This window comes from Bufo bufo, chromosome 10 (genome assembly GCF_905171765.1).
Source record: "Bufo bufo chromosome 10, aBufBuf1.1, whole genome shotgun sequence".
NCBI lineage: Eukaryota > Metazoa > Chordata > Amphibia > Anura > Bufonidae > Bufo > Bufo bufo.
The window spans coordinates 113,426,004-113,447,051 of NC_053398.1; positions in this window are offsets into that span (position 1 = coordinate 113,426,004).

Here is a 21,048-nt window from a genome sequence, read left to right on the forward strand (position 1 = left end):
TGTATTCTTTACCTTTTTTTCTTGTGCACATGTTGTTAAATGAGTTGGGCTGTGAACGTCCTGCCCACGGCCCACCTCTTCTTGGAAAAGCAGCAAGAATGTCAGAAAAAAAGCAAAAAAAGTCACAAATTTGGTTGAAAACTGGGACATGCATAAAAATTTGCATCTTTTCTATGCCAAAAAAATATTGTAGCAGCATGATAAAGCTCACTCTTATTGTTTTTAAGAGTCATTATATGAGGTCCATTAAAAGAACCAATGGTCACCTGACAAACAAGCAAACACTTGTCAGCACCATTTGTCAGCAGCACTTAAACTGAATGAGGGACGAACAATTGTAATAAAGATTGTTGTTCCCTCATAACTTTTGCCTCATGCCATGTGAATGGTCCTTTAAATGAGCTCCAATCAACATGTATACCATCCCATGCCACTGAACCTTTAGTATTAATGTGACACTTTCATGCTTAAAGGCTCACAAAGAAATTGGGCTGTTCATGGAGGTGCATACACAATAGGTCAGTATGGGTTCAGAGGATTGCCAAATTGCATAATGATCATAGATTTGGATCTGATTTAGGACAAAGCAAAAAGCAAAAATGTCAACCTCCAACTTGTATGGAGTCATGATACTATAAACAAGTCTTTGAGGCCTACTTATAACTTGGTATGCTTCTAATTTCATATATACAGTATAAATAAATATATATATATATATACAGGGTGGGCCATTTATATGGATACACCTTAATAAAATGGGAATGGTTGGTGATATTAACTTCCTGTTTGTGGCACATTAGTATATGTGAGGGGGGAAACTTTTCAAGATGGGTGGTGACCATGGCGGCCATTTTGAAGTCGGCCATTTTGAATCCAACTTTTGTTTTTTCAATAGGAAGAGGGTCATTTGACACATCAAACTTATTGGGAATTTCACAAGACAAACAATGGTGTGCTTGGTTTTAACGTAACTTTATTCTTTCATGAGTTATTTACAAGTTTCTGACCACTTACAAAATGTGTTCAATGTGCTGCCCATTGTGTTGGATTGTCAATGCAACCCTTTTCTCCCACTCTTCACACACTGATAGCAACACCGCAGGAGAAATGCTAGCACAGGCTTCCAGTATCCGTAGTTTCAGGTGCTGCACATCTCGTATCTTCACAGCATAGACGATTGCCTTCAGATGATACGAGATGTGCAGCACCTGAAACTACGGATACTGGAAGCCTGTGCTAGCATTTCTCCTGCGGTGTTGCTATCAGTGTGTGAAGAGTGGGAGAAAAGGGTTGCATTGAAAATCCAACACAATGGGCAGCACATTGAACACATTTTGTAAGTGGTCAGAAACTTGTAAATAACTCATGAAAGAATAAAGTTACGTTAAAACCAAGCACACCATTGTTTTTCTTGTGCAATTCCCAATAAGTTTGTGTCAAATCACCCTCTTCCTATTGAAAAAACAAAAGTTGGATTCAAAATGGCCGACTTCAAAATGGCCGCCATGGTCACCATCCATCTTGAAAAGTTTCCCCCCTCACATATACTAATGTGCCACAAACAGGAAGTTAATATCACCAACCATTCCCATTTTATTAAGGTGTATCCATATAAATGGCCCACCCTGTATATATATATATATATATATATATATATATATATATATATATATATACAGTTTTATTTTTGTTGGATTCTTTATGAATTCCAAAGTACAAAATTATGCCTGTAGTTCCCTATGGTTGCTTGGTAGAAAGCTGTAGGGACTACACGTGCCTCCATACAGGTTCCTCACAAGTAGCTCTGCTCTTTGAATGAGACCTTATCGTATATGACTATGTATGCCAGTGGGAATTGTAATGAATTAAAGGAAATGTGTAACCAAACATTGTATCTGCCAGTTAAAAAACAGATATCAATTTTTGTAATCTGTTTTTATTTTCTAATTGCACATTTTTTTATCCTATTTTCTGAACATGATTATGGGGGCGGCCATCTTGCCGGAGCTGTTCTTAACAGCATTTAGAAAGCATTAATAAAATTGCTCCATGGCAACCCCATGGGCCATATACACAATGGTCAGGAGGGGACCTCATTTACTTCTATGGGAGAGTTTCCTAGGCATGCTCTGTGACCTGTGCAGAGGTCATTGTACAAGGGAAGAATAGAAAAGCTTTGACAATGACCTATTGTGAATGGTGAATCCTGTATTATCTATACACAGAGGTGATATCATTATAGCAAAGATTACAATAACAGATAAGCAGATAACTGCAGTAAAGTGATCTGTACAGACCAATAAGTGGCATCTATTCTTAAAGTGAAAACTGCAGGATTTCATGGTTTTTGTTTAAATATAGATATTGACTTGGAAAATTAAAAATAACATCTTCAAAAATTCTTTAAAAGTATGTTAAGCATAAAAATGTGATTAAAGCAATAATTTCAATAATTTCATGATGATATATTCCCTTTAAACTTGTTATTGAGGAAAAATTACATTATTTACAACTTTTGGGAGTTGTCATGCTTCTGTTTTATGTTATAAATCACTAGGATTCATCATCATAAAAAAATAGGACATTTTAATCTTCACACGTCTTCCGTCTAATATATAAACACCTGAAAAGACTGAGGTCCAATAGCTTTGTTAATTATACAAGAAAGTGTTTAGCTCTAATTGTAATTTGCACAGATTTACCATTTGAACCACTTAAATGCTTCTACTGTTTTAGGTTGTTAACAGAACAGATTGGTTTCGAGATTATATTGAGGGTTTTATCTACATTTTTGCCTTTCTATAAATCCCAGGTTTGCTATGCAGTCTGACGCAAATTGCTCCCCCAAGATAGCCCCAAGATATCTTATTTTCTCTTGTTTTACTGATTGGAGTTTTAATTACTAATGTGTCATCCTTGACGTGTAATTTGAATATTTAGCCTCAAGTCCTTGCTTTTATCTTGTAATAACCGTTTGCTCAACTGTCTATAAAGATACCATACTTTAGTTTGAGTTATAAGCAACAATGATTGAGGTGATTTAATGAAAGGTATAATTACATTTTATTTTCAGAAAATAGTAAACACAATTGTGTAGCACACAGAATTGTAGAATACTCTAAAAAAAAGTTTGATAATATTTGAAAATGTTCTAAAATGTGGTTGGCATTACTAAACAAGTAAAGTTTTACAACTGAATCACATGTCAAAATATCTTGTAGGATCCTAACTAGAGATGAGCAAATTACATGTTATGAAATTTGTTCACGCTTCGTTTGGTGATAAAAGCAGAATTGCGTTATGGATTCCGTTACCACGGACCATAACACAATTTTATGACGGAATGCATAACGGAATGTCTTTAGAGGCATTTAGTTATTCATTCCGTCATAATAGAAGTCTATGGCCTGCATAACGGATCCGTCCCATTTCCGCTATGCAGGTGAGGACTCCTTTTCGCAGCCCATAGACTTCTACTATGACGGAATGAATAACGGAATGCCTCTAAATGCATTCCGTTATGCATTCCATCATAGAATTGCGTTATGGTCCGTGGTAGCGGAATCCATAACCAATTCTGCTTTTACCACCAAACGAAGCGTGAACGAATTTCAAAATATGAAATTCGCTCATCTCAAATCATAACCAATGTAGTTGATAATATCTGGCTTTTATTTAGGTCTTTGGGCTTTGAAATTGTATGTTCGTGTTTTTACCATACTTCTTGTTGAGGGTTCTATTTATCTTTTCTCTTCAAATCTTCCAAGCATAATTATATTTTCTGTTTGTACAGCACTACAATATGTGACATTTTAAAGGGTTTCTGTCATGAGAAATAACGTTATGTAGCTGACTGACATTAGCGATGTGCTAATGTCAGCCGTACATAACAGTATGCTTTATAACGCCCTGCCCGCCGCAGTTCTCTTAAAATAAAGACTTTTAAAATATGCTAATGAGCCTCTAGGTGCTATTAGGGCGTTGCTTCAGCACCTAGAGGCTAGGTCAACTCACCCTTTGGCACGCCCATGTACACTTGATTTACTTTAGAGTTCTCCTGATCGTCCCGTAAATCCCACGCCTACTCCGCCTGTTTAGTATTCGGCGCAGGCACAGTGAGTGAAGCCGGGAGCAGGAGAGCGTCCTTCACTCACTACGCCTGCGCCAAATACTAAACGGGCAGTGCAGGCGCGGGATTTACGGGACGATGAGGAGAACTCGAAAGTCAATCAAGTGTACATGGGTGTGCCAAAGGGTGAGTTGACCTAGCCTCTAGGCGCTGAAGCAACGCCCTAATAGCACCTAGAGGCTCATTAGCATATTTTAAAAGTCTTTATTTTAAGAGAACGGCTGCAGGCAGGGGGTTATAAAGCATACTGTTATGTACTGCTGACATTAGCACATCGCTAATGTCAGTCAGCTACATAACATTATTTCTCATGACAGAAACCCTTTAAATGCAGATTTGTTTAAGGTTATTATGCATCTGGACCCACAAGAATAGCTATGAGCACTTAACTGCAATGTTTTATACATTCTAATTCTTTATTAGGCTGGAGACATTTATGAAAGAGGATACCGGTGGAATGAGCTCATTGCTTTCTTGCTGGTTCATTCATTCTTATACTTTAAGTGCACATTAAAAGGGTTGACTCAGGATTGAAACTTATCACCTATCCACAGATCTTCCCAATCAGACCTGTTCAAGGCTAAAATTAAGGGCTTGCCTGTATATGTCAACTCAATGCCCTCTAGTCCATAGTTGGTTTTTAGAGGACTCCCACAAATGGACAGGTTAGGGCTCACAATGACCTGATTCTTAGACACCTCTAATAAAGAAATTACAAAGATAAATTCCAAATATTTGTTTTTGCAATTCCTAAGAAAATATAAATTGTCACAAACTTACCTCTCTGGGCTTCAGCGGCAAGATCTTCAGCTTCGGCGCGACTCCTCTAAGAGAGACGCGCTGCAAAGCCATGCCCCCTGGTGCCCGGACAGCATCCCTATCAACAGCCGGTGTGTGCTGGAGGAGAACTAGCAGTGCTTGATTATTCAGGTGTTCTATTCCTGTGTGCTGCATCTGACTAATGAGGCACCGAGTCATGGACCTCTTAGGTTCTGATCCTGAAACTTGGTGCTATATTTGAACCCTTTCCTGGCCATACACATTTACCAGTGATAGCTTCAGACTCCCTAGCTGTGCTCCTGGTTCTGGTTTTGTGTGTGTATTGCTATTATTGTTATTGACCTAAGCTTGCCTTTAAATAGTCTGTCTTGTGTATTGGTACTGTGCTTCCCGTCTGGTTCTGACTTTGTGTTGGCTTCATGACTACCCTCCGTCTTGCGATTTTGTACTGGTTTATCCTTCTGGTTCGGACCCATTCCCGTATGATGCCGATGTTCTGTCTCCGTGTGTGTCTGTCTTGCACTGTAGCAGAGAAGGGAACGTCGACTAGTTGCAGACTTGCCACCTAGTAGGCAGGGAAAGTGGTCTGAGTTTCAATTAGGTTTCACTGTCTATGTGTTCCTGCCTACTGTGGTAACAATAGACATGCAAATGTTTAGACTTTACTTAAGTAATCTGTAAACACAGGATCATTCCTGTCACGTGCCGGAGGCCCAAGGCAGACCTCCGGGACATCATGCACAGGCAAAACAGACCAAGGACCCACAGAGGACTTTATTACAAGTGTAATAAAAGCACATGACAGTAAGCAGGTTAGGCAATAGTGGTAGAACTACCACAGAACCAAGTGCACCGGCAGACCAGAGGCAAAATCCAGAGATCAGAGAGCCAGTGAGCCCCGTTCTTCACAGAACCCCTGGTAATAGGGATGAACTGTGCCGAGGGATCACTGGTCGCACCTCCAGGAAGGTCCCGGTACTCTTGGCCCCTACCTGCCGAGAACCAGGCTGGTGAAACCATCAGCGGAAAGACAACAAAACTGGAACCCAAGCAAACACAGGACATGGATCAGACAACAAGACAAACGGGAACCAGCACAGAAGCAGATGCCTGGACCCCAAGCAGAATGGAAGCAATGCGGTCTCAGGCAGAGCTACACACAGATTAGAGATTCACACAACCAACAACAAAAGAGATATATGGATCCTCACTATGTCATATGAAATAATATACCAACATAAAGTATAATCAATACATAATTTTTTTGTAATCACTATAATTCACATGATTGGCAAAACACAATATTAAAATAAAGATTAAAAACAATAGGGCTGGTGGTGCATGATTGGTGGACTATTGGATAAAGTGCAAGTGCAAGCATGCGGTCAGCAATAGAAATAAAAACTATGACCAGTAGCAGTCAGCTGCAAAGTTGATAGGCTGCACAAAATAAAAGATGAATATAAATGCGTGCAAAGCAAGGGATATATCTGGCACCGTTATTATGGCACACTAGCAACATTAAATTATCAATATCAGACCATCTTATACAGAATCAGCAAGTAAAAGCCCTTAAAGGTTAATGTGCATCGCCAAAAATTGGGGAGACTTACTGAAAGGCCAAACAGTGCTACATAATAATACTGACCACAAGATAGTCCACAACAAAATACAAGCACCACCAGTCCACTCCCTGACACGTGTTTCGCGTGCTGCTTTTTCAAGGGGTGATGGTAAACTGGTGCTGGTGCTGGGTACATATAGGACTCAGTATGTAAAACAGATCACAAAATGAGGTCGTTAATTGGCCCAAACATTTGAACAAAATCTATACCTGCTTATGATAGGTAGAGTAACCATTAGCTGACCATTCTCACCTGTGTGTTGTAAATAATAAGTAGGCGCTGCTGACTATATGGCGCTCGAATCTCTGCCCAGGCGCCAGCAGATATGTGCGTGCCCCGCAGTCTGGAAGAGGAGGGCCGCGCCTCCTGAGCTGCTGCATCAGAAAGGACACAACCTCTGTGATAGGAAGAGAACAACAAGAGTGACATGTTCTGCAGACCTTTAATAGCACAATTTGAAAAATCATGGAATAATTGCTTAGTGCCAACCAAACACTATACCACAAATACTTCATATAAATTGTCAAACATAATAGTGGAGCTGTAGTGATTTGGGCAAGTTCATTGCATACGAACTGGTTATTCAGGAGTCACTTAAACATTGTTGAACTCCATTCTATACCAGAATATTCTTGAGGGAAATGTGAGGCCATCTGTAAAACAGCTTAAAAGGATGAAATAAGGGCAAGCAACAGGACAATGACCCCAAAATACACCAGCAAGTCAACATCTAGATGACTAATGCTGGATTGACACAATGCCATGTGCTGAATTTTACATGGAATGTTTGGTGGTTTTGCATTAAAATAATTCTGTTTCCAGATAGTACTTTACAGAATATAATGAAATGCTGAAAAGGCTACATACACAGCATGTGTGTCATGTGTTTTACAACACCATAAATAAGGATCTTCTTAATTAAAATAAATATATAAGTAAAGCAATATTGGACATGAAGGTCAATTTGGAATCTTGCCCTTTGTGATATCAGGTCAAATGTAATAACTCAACATAAGCACCCACTTACTAGTCTAATTTTATGCTACTGTGTTTTGAAACACCAATGCTACTGCTATGGGGCCCAGGGGAAGAGGAGGCCCAGTCTTAGTTGGGATTATCTCCTCTTCTACTAGAGGTGAAAACTTGGCCAGGACTCTACACTCTAAATGAACAATTTGTAAATTAATTAGTAACATCAGATTGCTGATAGGATTTTATTTTTACTCCAATTGGATTGTAATTTTTGGTTGAAATTGGTTATTTAGACCCCGAACAAAATCAAACAAACATAGAATTGAAGGAAGGTCTGCATTCATTTGTCATGTGTATATGAATTTTATGTTATTATTAAGAACTGATAATATGTAAAAGCCTATGATGACAGGAATGGTCGCTGCCTGAATATTGTGTCTCTATCCATTGCCTAAACCTTCTTTTAATGAAACAAGTATAAAAATAAATGAGGGATGTGTCCATCTTTTAAGAATAAAGGAAGCTTTAAAATATGGTATTATTACTGTAATAATAATAGTTTGAAATTGAAATAGTTTGAAATTGAATATTGTTAAACATATCTGTAGATATTTATCAAATTCTTCTAAATTATACTTTAATCTTTATAGCAGTCAACAGGGTTCTCCAGGGTTTTCTTAGGATAGGTAATCAACATCAGATCGGAATTGGTCTGGCTCCCCATGTCCATCAACTGTTCAGGATTAGCTCTGGCAGATCCTACACAGCTCTATCCATTGTGTAGTAAAAATAGGTGGTTACTGCAGTGCTGCTCTCATTGAAGTTAATAGTGCAGAGTTGCAGTAACTAGCTCCATTCACTACATAGTGGATGGAGCTATGTTATTCCAGCTTCCTTTCTTGGGCAGGAGTTCCTCCCAAGCAGCTGATTGATGGGAACTTCAGGGTGTCAGACACCTTCTGATGACCTATCTTAAGGCTTTGATAGGCTGATGCTACACTATGTTTTCTGGTTTTGATTTTAAAAAAAATCTAAAAATACCAATTTAGTTCTGTAGTTTTCTGCCATTTTAGTACCATTTTTGTTTTTTTTTGTACCCTTTTTAACAATAAATAACTATATAACCTGCAGATGTCATTGCTAATTACTAGACTCCATACAGACAAGTAGTAAGGGCCCTTAAAGACCTTCTATCCTATAGCCTGATGACCTGGCTACAGTAACCCAGCTCAGACACTATATGGAACTGTTGGGGTGATTTATCAAACTGGTGTAAAGTAGAACTGCCTTAGTTGCCCATAGCAACCAATCAGATTCCACCTTTCATTTTTACAGGTCCTTTGGAAAATGAAAGGTGGAATCTGATTGGTTGCTATGTGCAACTAAGCCAGTTCTACTTTACACCAGTTTGATAAATGACCCCATGTGTTTCTACTTCTATTCTCAGTGGTAGTTCTGGCAGTGGCAGCTGGGAGTTGCACCCCTACCAATATGATATTGATGATCTATCATATGGATAAGTTATTCAACATTGTTAGCCTGGAAACCCCAGAACTGTATGATTATATATGCCTAATTATTTAATCAACAGTACTATTCTACACTGTAATAGTAGTAAAGCAAATACACTATTTTTTGCACTATGCATTGGGTTGGATCCATGAGAATAATTAGGCCATTCCCTTTCAAAAGTCACAAAAGCCAACAATCTTAAAGGGCTTGTCCAGGATTTTAATATTGACAGTTTATCCTCAGGATAACCACTGGGGTCTACTCTAAAACACCTGCTCAGCTGTATCAGAGTAGACCTCTTGCTGATCAGATATTGATGGGCTACCCTGACGATAACCCATCAAAATTAGTATAATCCTAGACAACACCCTTAAAGGCTCTTTACACACTCACACACACACACTTTGTTAGCATTTTAAAATGTAACAAAAAACTTTGTGTTTGACTTTGAAGTAACATCTGGCTACATCATTTTTAAACAAAAAATAAAATAAAATAGCAGGAAATACACCACAAAAATCAAAACACTGATTGCGAAAGCTGCCTAAATGCTGCACTGCATATAATCAAATGATTCTCCTCACTTCTTGGGGAAGAAGTACCCATGACTTACCTAACCCCTCTCATAGGCAAAGGCATCCTATAGTACCCTTTAATGTTGTAGCATGTACTATTCAATGAGTAAAAGCTGCATGGGTTGGGCCACTCTCCTGCTTTCCACTTCTCCTCTCCTCAAAATGCCTATTCAATTAAATTGAATGTTTAACAAAAGGGATCAATGTCTGTCACTCATAACTGCAAACATTAAATATATTTTTTTAAAGAAGTTTTTCAAGTGTTTAAAGCTGATAACCTATTCCCAGGATAAGTAACTAGCATCATATCAGTGAGGGTATGACACCCGGTACCTCCACCGATCAGTTGTTTGAAGAGGTTGTGATGCTTTGGTGAGCAGTGTAGTCTCCTCGCAGCTTCCATTCATTGGATAGTGGCTGTGCTTGGTATTGAATAGTGTAGAGTGCGAATATTCGAATTGCGAATTTTAATCACGAATATCGCCACTTCGAGATTTCGCGAATATTTAGAATGCAGTGCATTGTATTAACCTTCTTGAATATTGCCTATGCCGCTCATCACTAGTATTGAAACTCAGCCCCATTCACTTGAGCATCTAGGCCGTGTGACCAATGAATGTGACATCATTTACCTAGGAAGAAGAGCCACAGCCTCTTCAAAACAGCTGATCAGTGGAGGTACCAGGTGTCATACCTCCACCCATCAGATGCTGATGACCTGTCCTCGGAAAACCACTGTTAACTTAAAAATTCACAGTTCCCTCCCAAGTCAATTTAGATATATCTGGGGAGGTGATCGGAGGCCAGGGAGATGGTTGTTGACAGGCAAGTGTTGTTGGCACCTTTTTTTGCCATAGACCTTTAGGGCAGTATTTCTATACTACCACAATGCAAAACTCTCCCCTATTTGCTCATTCTCTATAATTGGGACTGGCTGCGATTCGGCCACGATCCAGAAAATAGGTCAAGGAGTGGCCGGACAAATACTGCTGCACACAGCTGTTTTCGTCTGGCCCCTTCTTGGCATGTTTGGCAGGTAGCGGTCGGATCTCTGCCGGTCCCTATTATAGTGAATAGGGCTGGCGGATGTCAGTTAGCATCCAGCAGAGCTGGATCCAGATATCTCCGTCAGGCTGCTTCCTTGTCAGAACCCTGACGAAATTTCTGGACAGTCCATAAAAATAGGCAAATTTTTTCCTGTGTCCGTGAAAATAAATAGATTTGTTCAGGATTTTTTTGAAGCTTGTGGTTCTTGACTAGATTATTTTGGTGGTAATTATCATCATTTTACAGCTCACAATACATGCTGGTAATGAGTTTTTATCAGTATATTGTATGACTTATAATATTTATCAATCATTCTGGTTTTCTAATTTGGCCATAAAGATTTTTGGCCATCCGGGATTTTGGGTTAACTTGTCCAGAAAAAGTTTTGGTTGGGAACCCTGCCGGAGATGAATAGCGCAAATGTGAAACAAGCCTAAGACAAGCTTTTATTTTTACCCCCTTAGCCTCATGTCTGCAATTCATAATCCAATAGACAAACATTCTTTCTGTAAAACTATGCAATTTGTTCAGTTTCAGACTGGAAAATATTTTCTTCTCCAGTCTTTTATGGATACAACAAGCAGACTTTGAAAGCACATTAGTTTAATCACAGTTGATGTGTGTAATATTACATTGCTGATATCAAGACACTCTCTGTTTCTATGGTTCGATGTGTTATTTTGTTCTGTCACTTCTAATTATGGGTTGGTTCTACTGGCCTGGACATGACATATGAATCTATTCTTTTCGTCTGAATGTTTACTTTAACATTTATATAAGGAAGATTTGCTTTATTTCTTGGCAGAGGCCTGAATGAGGATCCTGGAGAATTATGGTATGTAAACAAAAAGCTGAAAATAAATTCAATTTTTTTCACTACACTGAAATACTACAGTTGACTGAGTATGAGCTCATCTTACATAAATGTTTATTTGACATGGAACCTCATTTAAAAAATATGCTATTGAATTTTAAACATCTCAAGATTTCTATATTACTTGGCTTATGTTCTGTGTGTTTTTGCTGATAGATGTGGTTTTAGGAACTTTTTTCTATACATTTTGCAGCGGTTTGCAGGGTTTGACAATACATTATTCCTTTCCTCACATCTATATGATTTCATGACTGCATAATAAACCCATAATAAAAAGCAGCATGTTTTTTTTTTTTCCATGTACCGTAATACATTGGTGTTTCAAAACACAGTAGCATAAAATAAGACTAGTTAGTGGGTGCTTATGTTGAGTTATTACATTTGACCTGATATTACAAAGGGCAAGATTCCACATTGACCTTCGTGTCCAATATTGATTTACTTATATATTTATTTTAATTAAAAGGATCCTTATTTATGGTATTTATGGCCATTGTGGTAACATCAAATGTCACTGAGCACGAGATTTCGTGCAGGATCTTCAATCAAGTATGTTTTTCTTTTAACTCCATTTCAGGGAAAAATTGATTAGTTACCATGAAGCACGACGAAATTCGGCTTGGTGGCAAATCAAATTTTCCCTGAAATTTGGATTCACTCAACACTAGAGGAAAGCTTTGAATCATTAGCGGGGGGGGGGGGGGGGGGCAAGCTAATGAATAGGTGGGACTCTTTCTAGAAGACAGCCATGAGTCTTTTCCAGGCCCGGGCTGCAACCACTTACTTTTAGCTCATTAGTGACAGGTGGCTAAAATCAGCATGTCTGTTGCTACTTTATGCTGTCAGCAGTGAGGGCAGCATAAAGTTGATGACGGGTTCCCTTTAAGGGTCCAGGTTAGCCTAGAAGCCATTCTTTCTTTGACAAGTCTTAAATCTATGCAAATGTTTTATGTGGCTATTTCTCTCATGTAACATCAGATTTTAGTGCGGAAATCATTTGATTTTACAATGTGATATCTTTCTGCATAAAACTAACAGAGCAGAGACCAAGTGATTTGGCCCAATGGGACAACGTTATTTCAATCTACTTTTGTTCCTGCCAAATACTAAAGATCTTTAACTCATTTCTGCCTTATCATTGCAACACAGCTTCATTGCTTGCCCTTAGCTGCTTTTATACGTTTTTTTTTTCACTTGGGTATTCTTTAGTTATCTCGGTCTTAAAGGAGTTGTGTCAATTCATTAAGTGGTATTTATCATGTAGGAAACGTTAATACAAGGCAGTTACTAAGTTATTCTGATTGTCCATATTGCCTCCTTTGCTGCTTTGCTTCATTTTTCCATCACATTATACACTGCTCGTTTCCATGGTTGTGACCACTCTGCAATACATCAGTGGTGGTCGTGCTTGCACACTTTATGAAAAAGCTCTGCCTCTCTGGTGGCCGGCAACATGGGAGCTCACATAGGCTAGTGCTTTTTTCAGTAGTGTGGATGCATGACAATTTTATTGTTTGGGGTACTATTAAAAATATAAACTTTTATTATTCTGTTTACATGTGTCTAAGTATTCACATCATCATCATACGTAAAATGTGGTGTTAATTTCCTGTTGCTATAGCAATGGGTGCCGAACCATTGTGTCAACCAACAGATTTGATTTGGGGTTTTCCTAAGGGCATTATCTGGTAGTCCCCTCATATTCACCTTTTAATCCCTGTACAGGGATCCAGACTTCACTGTAGGAGAACTACCAGGAGTAGTCTCTGTATGATTGACAGCTGACCTACGGGGGTAAAAGATACTGACAAAGAGCACCTTCAGGCAAAATTGTAGTCGCGGAGAGGCCAAGGTCAGGACAGATGGAGTGTGTGCTATATGGTAAATGGTCCAAAGACAGGACAGGCAGCGAAGGGTCATTAGGTTGGTCAGGCAGCAGAGAGAATAAAATAAATGTGCAGAGAGTTAGTACACAGGTAGACAAATAATTTCACAGAAACTTATGGAACCTATTTGCTCAGGTAAACTTCCCATAGGGGTAAGTGACCTTAAGTACCCCATGGTTGCCAGCCTGTTGGGCTGGTGAAGATTAGGGTAAAGTAAAAGGCTTTTAGAAACATTGTCCCTAGCCCTTGTCATGTCTCTCCCTATTATCAGCTCTCAGTGAAATGCGCAGACAGCACAGGATGAGGCTTTGAAGGGCTGTGACATAACAAGGGTGCCTAGCCGCATATTGACTGGCTGCATTGCATTATGGGTGACCTCTCTTTCCAAACTTCTTACTTTTACTTTGTAACATGTGTAGCCACCACTTTAGGGAAAGAAATTATTAGTTACCATATGTGCGAGAAATTCGGATTCATTGCGAATTAAATTTTTCCTAAACTTCAGATCGAATTCCACTTTGGATGCTTTTTAACAGTCACTTAGAAGAAGTTAACCTGTCTAACGGTGTTAAAAACGGTAATATGCTAGTGGAAAATGGCATTTTTGTTTAAAGAAGAAAAAAAATCACTCACCTCATCCACTGACAAACATCACGCTCAGTGCAGGTCCCAGGAGCGGACTGCCTCTGCATGATCAAGTGGATGAGGTGAGTATATTTTTTTGCATTCTTTCTAAGACAACTCCAGCTCCCATTTTGGGAAAAACAATTAGTTACCACCAAATGCAAGGAAATTTAGCTTCATTTCGAGTCCAATTTTGTTTCTAAAATTCGGACCGAATTCCAATTTGGATGCTTCGCTAAACACTTGCCACTATCATCACAATGCCATCACCAAGAGTGCTGGAATAATTTGTGGAAAGATTGGTACACGGTTAATTAATTAGACCCTTCTTCCCTTCCTTTTTTTTTTATTTTTATTTTTTTTCCTGCAAGGTGGGGGGGGGGGGGGGGTGGTGGCTGGTGGGGTGGGCCGGGGAAAATTCTATTAGTCTGGTCTCTTCTATATTGTATTGTATTCGGTGAAGAATGTGAAGTTATACTGGAGCACAGGAGTATCTCTAGGAACGCTGGAGGATGGGAGGACTTTTCCGGCATTAAAAATGGTTGAAATTTTTATTTATTCATAATATTGAGCGTCCTATGGGCAGGGGGGGACTCGGGGCTCGGGACCTCGGGGTGCGGCTCTCTCTTGTCAGACATGAGGTTCGACTGCGGGCAGTGCAGTGATATGACCACACGTGGTAGGCGTGCTACTATGTGTTATTTTAATGGGACAGAGCGGATCTCTGGCTGCGCTTTTTGTCTATATCCTCTTCAACTGCCGAGTGACTGCCGAGTGATACTCGACTCGAGTTCTTTGCCACATGAGATATCACTGTGAAATATATGCAAGGCACGGCGAATCACGGCACTAATATTCAATTCAACCACAATGTGATGACGGCAGTAAAATATGCGAGTGGGTTTTCTACCACTGTGATAAAGACTGCTGGACCTCCCTTCTCTTTTGTGTTTTTTCAAATCGTTTGTGATTAAATATCGCCGGTAAGCCCGCCTCTTACGGAGCATGTGAGTATCAAGTGCTAGGCCACATGAGTGTCAATCATGACCGATCGTGCTTACCCATGTCTGGGGGAGGCTGTGCGCGAAGCGCGCTCGCTGCTTGGCGGCCGTCCTGGGCTGCGGGTCCACTTCTCCCTGCCCCCTTATAGAGAATATCACAGCTAAAATGAGATGCTTTGTCCATCTGCTTTATTAAGCTTTGGATGTCGGGTGAATCCTGCCATCCTCCTCAGTAAGAGATCTCCACTTGATTTTTAAATGTTCACATAATTATGGACACTTGTATGCAATTATTGTTAATCATGCCCACAAATCAGAATTGACGGACTTATGGATTTTATATGGATTATAAATTTTGTATTATAATAATAAAATATATTTAAAATAAAAAAAGAGTGCTGGCTGTATTATCAGTTCATATTTTGGTTGATTCATTTGCCCTAATGTAACAAAGGGAAACCAAGTTGGAGTGTTTATACTCATGTGGTAGGCTTAACAGTGTGTGAATAGGGAATAACCACTGTGTTATGTGGGCATCCTTTTCAGAGTGATTATTCCACAGTCAGTCAGGAGGATTGTAGGGGAAGGATAAGGACAGTGTCTGTTAACCAATATTTGGACCTTCTCCATGCAGCTACCATAGGATGATTCTACCCCAATCGTCTGACTGATATACTGTTCTATAGACCCACAGGTAGGATCACTATCGATCGTGATGGCGCTGGGCATCCAGGAACCCTGCTACCTGTAAGGCTACTTTCACACTTGCGCTTTCCCTTTTTGCTATTGAAATCAGTCATAGGATCCGTCATTGTCAATAGGAACAAAACTGAACTGAACGAAACAGAATGCACCAGAATCCGTTCTGTTTGGTTGCATCCCCATCGTGGACAGAAAAACACTGCAAGCAATGTCTTTCTGTTGGCAATGTGGTGCGCAGCAAGACGGATCCATCCTGACACACAATGTAAGTCAATGAGGATGGATCCGTTTTCTCTGACACAATAGAAAATGGACCCATCCCCCATTGATTTTCAATAGAGTTCATGAAGGATCCGTCTTAGCTATTTTAAAGATAATACAAACAGATCTGTTCATAACTGATGCAGATGGTTGTATTATCAGAAACAGTTGTATTAGCAGAACTGAAGCGTTTTTGCTGATCCTTAACGGATCTAGCAAAAACGCTGGTGTGAAAGAAGTCTAAGTGATTAGCCTCCTTCTTTGCCATAACACAACTAATATTGGCCCTGCTTGTATCATTGTATTTTACTGTTTATTTTTGTAATGAATCGAGTTTCATAGAAAATGCTATAAATGTATCCCTTAATTGTTACAGCAGTAGGTGTGGAGTCACTGTGTCAACAACAAGGTTTGAGTTTGGGCTAAACCTAAGGGCATTATCTGGGCAGTCCCTTGGTATTTACTCTTTAACTCTTATACAGGGATTTGGACTTTGTTGCAGGGGATCCACCAGGCAACTTTCTCTTGGAATAGACTTTGAGTGGTTAGCTGCTGACCCATGGGAATCCGAGGCGGTGGCATAGGGCAATGTGGGTTTAAGCAGGATCATAGTCAGGGACAGGCCAATGGTAGGACTGGTGGAGTAAATGCAATACAGTTACATGTCCAAGGTCAGGGAGCATAGAATCAATATGGGTAACAGGCATAGGTCAGGAATCAATTGGTCAAATATGGGTAAACAGGCAGTGGTCTGTACACGGGCAAATCAACACATATAGCAGGAACTAACCTAAGAGACCTATTGCTCTGGCAGCTTCCCACTGGTGAAGGTGCCTGAAGTACCCCAGGGTTACCAAACATTGGCTGGTGAAGCTTTGGACATATGCACTGGCCACTTTAAGAGCTGGAGGAGAGGCCTAGCTGGCCAAAACGCCCCAGCCTGCAAGAGGGAACAAAGCATAGTGTTGATCGCGAATATTCTAATAGCAAATTTTTCATCAGTAACCTCCCTTCTTGCTTGTGGGCCAATGAGAAGGCTGCAATATTTTTGTCTGAGCTTAGCAACATCCCTAGCAACTAATAGGAAAGTTGCCTACCCCTTACTATATAAGAACCTGCCCAGCAGCCATTTTCTACAGTTTTTTCTGCAGTTCTGAGAGAGAGAGAGCAGTGTCATTGCTGTGCTCTGTGCTTTCATCTGGATCCAATTCCTTATCCAATTACATTAGATAGTTAGCTCATATATATAATACAGATAGTTAGTGGGAGATAGTCAGTGTAGGTTAGATAGTGATATAGTGTAGCTGGTTCCAGTGCAGGTGTTAGGTAGTGTGATGCTGTCCATACATACATGCTACAGACATAGTGCTGTGATGTCAAAACAATACTTAGTGCACCAATCAGTAATATCTACTCAGACCTGATAAAATGTGAAGTTGCATGTATTGCACTAAAAATATGCACATCATTAGTGCCAATTTGCGCAATCGATGATGACTGGAGATCACAAATTCTAGAAATCGCAAATTTATTGTGAATATTATGCGACAAATTAGAAAAATATTGCAAAAACAAATATTGCCTATGCCGCTCATCACTAATAACTGAGAGTCAAAACTGCCCTGGGAAGGACAGCTGGAGGCAGGTCAGGCCTGCTAGGTAAGTGTAAGGGGATAGCAGTGGCTAGCAGATGCCACTGTAACATTATTAGGGGTTATTTTAACTGGAGTGATAGTTGTTAATAGGGATGAGTGAACCCATGGAAGTTCAGGTTTGCCAGGTTCGGGACCCGAACTTGACTCTGAACCCCACTGAAGTCAATGGGGACCTGAACTTCACTTTATTATTTTCCGTTATAACATAGGTATATCGGAAAATAATAGCATTCTTAAGACAGAATGCAAAACAATATGGCCATTTAGGGGTTAAAAAAAACTCATCCACACTTGATTGCACTGCAGCAGCTTCTTCTATCTTCAGTGAACAGGACATACCAAAGGACCTACGACATGCGTGATGACGTCACCACGTGGGAGAGCGTTGTGACATCTTCACGCACATCGCAGGTCCTTAAGGTCCTGTTCAGTGAAGATAAAAGCTGCTGCAGCGCAATCAAAGTGGATGAGGTGAGTTGTTGTTTTTAACCCCTAAATGGCCATATTGTTTTGCATTCTGTCTTAAGAATGTTATTATTTTCCGATATAACCATAATGGAAAATAATAAAATCACCCTAAGGGCTCGTTCACAATACACGGGCACCGTTCCATGTGCATTACGCTTCACGGATGCTGACCCATTCACTTCAATGGGTTCGCAAATCCGGAGATGCGGAACGGAAGCACGGAACGGATCACTATGGAAGCACTACTGAGTGCTTTCTGGGGTTCCGTTCCGTGCCTCCGCACCGGAAAAAGATAGAACATGCTCTATCTTTTTGCGGAACGGAGGGATCGCAGACCCATTCAAGTGAATGGGTCCACGATCCCCATGCGGCTGGGCCACGGGCGATGCCCGTGCATTGTTGACCACAATTTGCGGTCCACTGAAGGGGCACGGGCTTCACATGGTTGTGTGAACGAGCCCTAACACCGAACCCAGACTTCAGTGAAAAAGTCTGCATTTGGGTCCGGGTACCCAAACTCGCAAAGTTCGGTACGAACCCGAACATTGCAGTTAGTGTTCACTCATCCCTAGTTGTTCATAGTGAGCTGTCTAGTTATTCCAAACGGTTGTTTCTGTGATTGGCTAAGCTAAATTCTAATAACATGGATAAGAATTCAGCCTAAATAAGCTGTCTATAGTATGAGTTTATATTTTGGGAATGGTAGCTAGTACCATTTTGCATCCAATCTCACGATATTTATGAGCTAACCAAAATGATCCCTTATCTTTTACAACATCTATAAAGTCACAAAATAAATCAGATCTAATATTTGTTTTTACGCTTAACTGCAAACATGTCATACATTTAAATGGTTCAACTACCTGATTTCTAATTTGAGTAAATTATTTGTTTATTATAGGATTTTGCAAGATACCTAATTGATGTAAAAGATGTTCCATTCTTTGATACTGAATGAAGTCATTTGCACTTTATTTACTAAGGGAGCATATGGAGCACTGAAGTTTCTCTGCTGTATAGACTGTCTTCAGGCTTCTGACAAATTTGCATTTCAGCAGAACCAATATGCAAACAACACATCAGCTGCAAAACATTAAGGTCTTTGTAGTTTTTCTGTCTGATTCTCCTGAAACTAATTAACCACAAGGCACTCTACTCTACTCTATGAATAAATGACAGGCTCTCTTATATTAACGTACTTCCCCTTTCCAATGACTTTGTGAACTGTCAAGACATCCCCGAGCTAGCTTTTCATTAAAGCAGATTGGGCCATTAATTTGAATTCGGTAGGGCGTGGCACAGGAACGTGGTAATTAATCTAGAGCAGCTATATTGTTACCACAGGTCAAAGGTCAGGTGATTTTTTTTTTCAAACAGAACAACAGAAGCTTTGTTTCCGATTAACAATGCAATTTCAGCTGTGAAGTCAATGAAACTCAAATATTGATTTTCTCCTTTTATTTCTGCTGAATGTAGAAGATAATAATAATTAAAAAACATATTGTATCAATATGATTTCAAGTAAGCAATAAAAATATTAAGGCTTAGAACATAAATGTTCTAAATCATTCATTTCATTTTTGCTCTAACTAAAAAGTTTTTTTTTGTTCTTTTAAGCCTGAAAAATGAATTTGTGTTCACTGCCAAACTCTACAACCCAGATTTGCACACCTGTTAAAACTATTGTAATTACTTTTTTCACTCCAATTAAATAATATCAAAACTAAAATTATACAGTGTGGTAATGCAGTAGACATAAATTAAGGGGCCCTATTCCACTGCCCAATGTTCGGGCAGTGCAAGCGCCAATGGAAGTTAACATCCTTTGGCGCTCTTTTTCACCAACCTGATACATAGGCCAATGCAAAGTGAATGTGAGAAGAACAATTGCTACCACAATTGTTCCTTCCTCATTCAGCTCATTTCATTATTGGTAGCATATCCCTGATTACACAGGGAGATGTGATGCTGATATTCAAGCAGCTTTCATCCTGATATAAGATGCCCTCTAGCGGAAAAACAAGGGTTTGCTCTTACATATGGTTGACCCGGCCAATCATTGGGAATGAGTGTTCCTATGAGCACTCATTCCTCATAATTGGCCGGAAAATGATGCAGTCTAATAGGACCCTGTCTACGTGCACCACATTTATCACAGCGTCTCATGCTGGATGATGACTTTGCTGCATGGCTAGACACTTTTGTCTAATTTTACACCTACTATTGATCGACTCAGTGTGTAGCGCATTGCACCCGCACTGAATCCGGACCCATTCATTTCAAAGGGGCTGTGTACATGAGCGTTGTTTTTCACGCATCACTTGTGCGTTGCTTGAAAATAGCAGCATGTTCTATATTCTGGGTTTTTCACGCAATGCTGGCCCCATAGAAGTGAATGGGGCTGCGTGAAAATCGCATCGCATCCGAAAGCAAATGCGTTTTTCACGGATGGTTGCTAAGAGATGTTGTTTGTAAACTGTCCGTTTTTTATCACGCGTGTGAAAAACTCATCAATGCGCATTGCACCCGCATGATAAAAACTGAATGAACTTGCTTGCGAACGCATCCGCATCCGGAACGCATCTAGACCGAATCTGTCATGCTCGTCTGCAAGGGGCCTTAAGCCATGCCCCATTGTTGAGCTAGGCACAGAGAATTTCTGTAAAACTAGATGAGCCAAACTGTGCCACAAATGTACCAAATCTGCTGTAAAGCTTAACTCTAACACATAGAGGGACATTTGTCAATAATGGCCTAATTTGCGCCTAAAAAATACTAAACTGGTGATTTGTTTCACCTCATATATCAAAAGCCGCACACCACTTGTAAAATTTGACTTTTTAAAATTTCAACTTGATTATCTGCCTGTTTCTCTTGATTTGTGACATTTTAACACCAACAGCACTAAAATGCGACTTTTTTAAACCAAAATGCGCC